Consider the following 7,430-nt stretch of genomic DNA (forward strand, 5'->3'; position numbering starts at 1 on the left):
TCCTAATGAATTCGACCATGCTTTCCTATACTACCCCTTAGTGCATTAGATTAGTATTTTTATTTATATTTTGTTTGTTAGGCGTTGCGACACGCTGTTAACAGTAATCCAATCTATAGGGGAGACTCGGTTACATGGTCATGGGAAAGACCAAGGTAGTTCTCCAGACAACAGATCTTATTCAATAGATCAGGTAGATGTTGCAGAAAACTAAGGATTGACAAAAGAGTTATGCTCACAGACGTCGATCTAAGTTGGAGTTTCATGTTAGCAATTTGGTTTTACTAAAGGTATCACCCTGGAAGGGTGTAATACGATTTAGGGAGAGGGGCAAGCTAGGGCCTCATTATATTGGTCCATTTCAAGTGATTGTCAGGGTTGACAGGGTAGCATATCGACTGGATCTGCATGAGGAGCTTAGTCAGATACACATCACCTTTAATGTTTCTCAGCTACAAAATTGTGTAGCTTATGATTCAGCAGTGGTTCCTTTAAATGACATTCAGGTTGATGATCTCCTAAACTATGTCGACAAGTTAGTGACAATTTTAGATAGGAAGACAAAGTCCTTGCACAACAAAGTGGTTCCATTGGTCAAAGTTCATTGGTAGCATTGGAAGGGGTCTGAATAGACTTGGGAACCCGAGGCAAAGATGTGAGAGCACTACACTAAGTTATTCGTAGCATCGGAGTTCGAAGACGAAGTCTGGTTTAAGTGGGAGAGAATGGTAACACCTCGATCCAGGTATTTTGCGTTTATTCCATTAGAATGAAATTACATTGCAAATTTGGTCCCTTAGCTCACTAAGTGAAGTTGTGTGTTTTTGCCAAGTACACTGGGCGTACTCAGCATATGTGGATTGGGGTTAAACCCTGATTTTTAGGGTTTAAGCCCTATTTAAACAACATTACCTCATCAAAACCTCTTCTCTCATCAGCCTCCATCTCCCAAGTCGTTCCTTTTTAACCATAATCCATAGTGTGAGCATTTTGACTTGAAAGTGTGATTTTGGTGATTTTTAGGGAAGAAGAAAGAAGCAGAATCATCTTGGAAGCTCAAGGCAACTTGGACCCAAAAGTATCTTGCCCTCAAGCATCATTTAGAGTATAAAGCTTGGATCTTGATGTGTTATTTTCTTAGATCCTGTTAGTCTAGATTTTGTATGCATTTTTGATCCCATAGTTTGGTCTAATGGAGTATGAGCTACTCCATATCCTTGAAATGTGGTTTCCTTTAGTTTTGAGCTCATAGATTCATAAAAATGGGAGCTTGGACACTCACATTGAGCCATACAAGAGTAGTGGGACTTTGGATGACTTTGGGACCAAGGGTTTGAGTTTTTCCCCTATTGTATGAAAGAAAATGGATGAAGTCATAAATTTTATCCATTACAACGTCCTTTTTAACATGGATCTGAAGTTTGGTGCTTTGGCTTCATAAAATAAGAACTTAATGGAAAAGTTGGGATTTAGCTCTGGTACGTTGGGCATACCTGAAGGTACGCTACGCGTACCAAGGTTCGAACTCGTAGTTTGGAAGGGCACCCTTTGTGTTGGTCGTAGAGGAGAGTATGCAGGGCGTACTTAGTCCGAACGGAAATCTTGACTTTTTGACCCTGACTTTGACCAGGATTTTGACCAAGTTTGAAATAGGGGTAATTTGGGTATTTTCAGCAGTAGTTTGAGACTAGGTCATTGTTTGTTGTATAGGTGACCTATAGAGTTGGCATTTGGAGCAACATTCTTTTATGTTATCTTTTTAGACTGTGAGGTGAGTTTTCCTCACTGTACTTGTGGGTCAAAGACACTAATGTCGGCTCACAGGATTATGTATCTTGGTATGTTGGATTGATGTTGCGTTAAGTATGTGTTAGATTGGTAGATCTGTCTGTATTTTTGGTTATTGATTTTTATTTATATGTTGACATGTTATGATTTTTTGGGTTGAGGCGGTCCGGATATACTGAAGCCCTTCGAGGCGGTCCAGTACGGATGAAGGCCCAAAGAGCGGTCCATACAGCTTGTAGGCCCTACGAGGCGGTCCAATCAGGATGAAAGCTCATATATGCATGTTGTTATCTGTATTGGTTGTGTGTGGTGTCGTGGGGGAACTTACTAAGATTTGGCTTACAGTTTAAGTTTATGTTGTAGGTACTTCAGATGATCGGGAGAAAGCAAAGGCGTGATAATACACATCCTTTGGTTATATATTTTAGAGATGTTATGATACATTGATTTTGGAGACTTTGTATTTGATATTGGGTTATTATGTCTTCGGTTTGATTGAAAACAATGATTTCTCCTTAGTTAAAATGAAAATTTTTATTCTGATTTTAGGATGTCACAACAAGTGGTTGCTTACTGTAACATTAATTGACATCTTTGTTATAATTTGTACAATTTTACTAAGTCCATAAACTCTAATAATTTTCTATTATATATGTAATTTTTTTTCCATATGTTTAGGATCATAGAGTAATGGGGATATAGAAAATGACACCAGCAAATCCAACAATAAATGTCAACATGATCAACAATCTTTTAAGAAATCCCTACATTTTGTCTAAGTTTACACAAGTGTCGCACCAAATGGCTTTTTATGATGTATGTCTTACTCTATAAATGGTTTTTCTGCGTTTGGAGTGGAAGATAATGTAGAGCCATAGTTTTGTAAAAATCAATATGATTTTATATTCTAAGTATAACCCAAGATCTCAAGAGCGTCATTATTAGTATTCTTTCGTAGCAAAGAGGGGGGGGGGGGGGGGGGGGGGGGGCACAAACCCCCTTGCCCTTAAGAAGATTTGTTCCTAAACATTAGTCAACTCTTTAATTATATTTTGTTAACTTTATTGAGTGAGTCAACTTTATTGAGCTTTTGTTAACATTAGTTGAGAGAGGTGAGTCAACTTTATTGAGCTTTTGATAAAATTAGTCAACTCTTTAATTATATTTTGTTAACTGTGTGCTAATGCAAATATGTTAAAATTGGCTTTTTTATTTTATAGTTCATTCATTGTGTCTATATTTAGTGTTATAGCTTTTAGCATTGTATTTTCCTCTTTATGAACAAAAGACTACATTTTAGATCATTTTTATATTTTAACCAACTAAGTCTATTTTTGTCAAAAATGACAATTTCGGTATTCTCTTCATTTTAAACTACCCTTCAACTTACAAAATAATGTATTTTGACTTATATTTTTTGTCATTTCTACCATTCAACTCATTTTTCTCTTCTTTACTCGAAGTTTTTTTTTTTGTTACGGAAATTATATTCGAATATCCTTGAAGTTGATAAAGTATAGCCATTAAAATTGACCTTTTCCAAAAAAAATTTCAAATGCTTGTATGTAGCATGTTGTATTTCACCGTTAGACAATGAATATGACGATTCTATTCTATTTTCGGAAAACTACAATAAAATCTTTAAATATTATTCTCATAACTAATTTAGTTTATATTTTTTTTTCATTCAATAAAGTTCTAAAAACCAGTATACGTATTCAATATAACCCATTGGTCAATAGGTTATCCAACTTTCAAATTTTATATTTTTGGTCTAGATTTCAATATTTATTACAAATTTAGCCAAAATTTTAGAATTTTGTTATGAATTTATCCTAACTTTAGTTGTTTTTACAACTTTTTTTTTTAATTTGTTTTGAATATGTTTTTTCTTTATAAAATCATATTTATACAAAAAAAAAAAAAAAAAAAAAAAAAAAAAAAACATATTGTCACAAAAAAATCTTATATTTTATATATAAAATCTTTTTTTTTAAAACGTTTTTGTATAAGAAATATCTATTTATAAAAATATGTATTTATTAAATACATAGATATATATAAATCTTTTTTTATAACAAAATATACATAAACTCGTATTTTACAATATATATATATATATATATATATATATATATATATATATATATATATATATATATATATATATATATATATACAAACCTCTATTTTATTATAAATATATTTGTATACAAAAACACACACACACATATATATATATATATATATATATATATATATATATATATATATATATATATATATATATATATATATATTATAAAATCGTTTTTGTATGCATTTCTTTCATAAAAACATGTTTGAATACAAATGCATTTAATATAACACACACACACAGATATAGATATATATATATATATATATATATATATATATATATATATATATATATATATATATATGTTCAGGTTCATTTGAGACCATTCTAATTTTGTGAGACCGTGAGACCAAATCTAAAAATAATTTTAAAATACAAAATAAATGGAAAAATCCAAAAATTCTTTTTTTAAATATTATTTTCGGAACTTGAATTAACTAAAAAAAATATAAAAAAATTAAAAAAATTCTGTTTTTTTTTTGAAAAATACGTAAAATATTCTAAATAGAATATTACACTGACATATTCTAAAAAATAATTTTAAAATGCAAAATAAATGGAAAAATCTAAAAATTCTTTTTTTAAATATTTTTTTCGGAACTTGAATTAACTAAAAAAAATAAAAAAAAATTCTATTTTTTTTTTAAAAATACGTGAAATATTCTAAATAGAATATTACACTGTACATATTCTAAAAATAATTTTAAAATGCAAAATAAATGGAAAAATCAAAAAATTCTTTTTTTAAATATTATTTTCGGAACATGAATTAACTAAAAAAATTTAAAAATTAAAAAAAATTAAAAAATTAAAAAAATAAAAAAATAAAAAAATGCTTCTCACGGTCTCACAAAATATAGGTGGTCTCAAATGAACCTAACCCTATATATATATATATATATATATATATATATATATATATATATATATATATATATATATATATATATATATATATATATATATATATATATATATATATATATATATATCTTTACAAAAAAAAATGTATACAAACACTTATTTAGGTACATATAAATATGTTTTTACAAAGGAAATGTATACAATTACTATGAAATATGTGTTTTTTTTTATTTTTCTATAAATATGTGTTTGAATACAAATGTATTTATAATAAAATAGGTGTTTGAATACTTTTTTTTTGTAAAATAAATGTTTGTATACATTTTTTTAATAAAAACAGATTGGTATATATTTATGTACTTAACAAATATCTATTTTTGTAGATAGGTATTTCGTATACAAAAAAGATTATATATACAAAATATAAGAATTTTTATGTGAAAATATATTTTTTGTATAAATATAATTTTATAAAGAAAAAATATATTCGAAACAAAATTTTGAGAAAAAATTTATAAAAACAACTAAAGTTAGGATGCATTTATAACAAATTTTTAAAATTTGGGTCAAAATGATAAATTTTGAAACAAATTTGTAATAAAATTTAAAATCTATGCAAAATTATAAATTTTTGACCATATTTGTAATAAATTTTAAAAATTTGGAAAAAAAAATATTTTTTTCTTAAAATAGGATAACCTATTTATTGGATAAAAATATTAAATTGAATATGATTACCGGTTTTTAAAACTTAATTAAATAAAAAAAAAGATATAAAAATTAAATCGATTATAAGATTAACATCTTAGTACTTTATTACTCTTATTTAATCTATCTAATCTGAAACAAAATTTTCTAATGGTTTTATATGGAAACCATAGTTGTGGTTTTATGCATAATAAAGTCAAGTCCACTCTTTTATGGGTGGTGGATAAATGTGTTAAATTTGTAACAACTATTTTTACAGTGAAGGGTATCGAAAGGTTGAAGAAAGTGAAAATGTTAAAATGTTCGACCAAAATCTTGTGTCCGGCTAAGTGTTATGTTTATGAATGGTTGTATTTGATTAGTGATATATAGTAAGAATAGATTATTAAAATTACGTCTAACACTTGGTTGCAAATTATATTAAATTGACAAGTTATTTAAGCTGGATTGAAACATTTATGAAACGGATTAGGAATGAAAATAAATAACATCAACAATAATTATTTTTGGTTATTATATTTTTGTTGAAAAATGGAAATACTTTTTGTTGTTTTAAACCATATTGTGGACGCAAATGAATAAATGAGAACATACATCGGAAAATAAAAACATATTTTTATTTCTAACTTGCTTTTTTTTTATCAATTCACATAATAATAATAATAATAATAATAATAATAATAATAATAAAAAAACCTAAGTGACCATTTTTTGCATCATTTCACAAAAAATAGGAAATACATACCTTGCTATATAGCGAGAAAAAAAAGGTTAAAAAAATAGAAAATAAAAAAATATGTTGCAATTTAACGCACCAAAAAGAAACTATTTTGCATTTCTTTTAATCGGGTAAACCAGTATAAAAATAAAAATACATTGCTAATTAGCATGAAAAAAAATAACTTTACATTTTCGCATCAGTTCATAAAAATAGAAAAATGAAAATACGTTGACTTTTGCAAATCCCTCCGTCTATCGAAGTTATATATGTTGATATTCTTTTACCTATACTAGAAAAATAATAAAGTTGTTACCTATAATGACAATTTACTTACGATTTTCTTACAAGTAAATAAAGAATTTCATCTCATATATTAAAAGATTGGGTAAAAGTAAGTTGTTATTCTTTGCAATTTACCCAAAAAAGATGCAGTCATATTATTGGACGATATTACCCCTGCGAGCCATATTATTGTATTTTTCCATTAAACTTGACTTGCTTGTAATATAATTGGATAACTTTCAAATAAAGTAGATGGATGTTTACTACAATTAAAGAGAATTAGTTTAACATTATAACATGCAGTCTTTTTTAAGGTTTCTAACCGTTTTTAAGCTCATAGTAATATGGGCTAAATGTGATTGTGTCTATACTAAACTACATTGCTATAATTTACTACCAACGAATTAAAGCAATGTACTTTTAAAGTACAAAGGTTTAATCTAAAATATTATAAAAATATAAGTAATCTTTTTATAATATATATGTAAGAAATATGTTATTCTAGTAAAAAAAATACATTTTATTTGAACACATTTAGCCCATATTTAGGCTAATTATAAGAATTAAGACGTTAAGGGCATTGGTATTTGTTGTAGGTAACCAACTAATGGAATTGTACTTGAATTTACAATTAGGTTAACTATCAAAAATAATTGCAAAGAATGTAGGTTGGTATAATGAACAAAAATAAGTTTGGATGTGTTTGTATAATTGGAACAAATCAACGATATACGTATAAAAAATAATAACATGTGTTTACCTATAATGACAATCTACTTACAATTTTCATACAGGTAATAAAAGTTCATCTTCAATATTGGAAGACTGGGTAAAGTAAGTTGTTGTTTTTTGCAATTTATGCAAAAAAAATGCACTAAAAATCTCATTTAATGATTTTTATGGACAATGTATGTGTTGTTGAGTAAA

This window comes from Lactuca saligna, chromosome 5, assembly GCF_052625555.1.
Source record: "Lactuca saligna cultivar CGN05327 chromosome 5, ASM5262555v1, whole genome shotgun sequence".
Taxonomy (NCBI): Eukaryota; Viridiplantae; Streptophyta; class Magnoliopsida; order Asterales; family Asteraceae; genus Lactuca; species Lactuca saligna.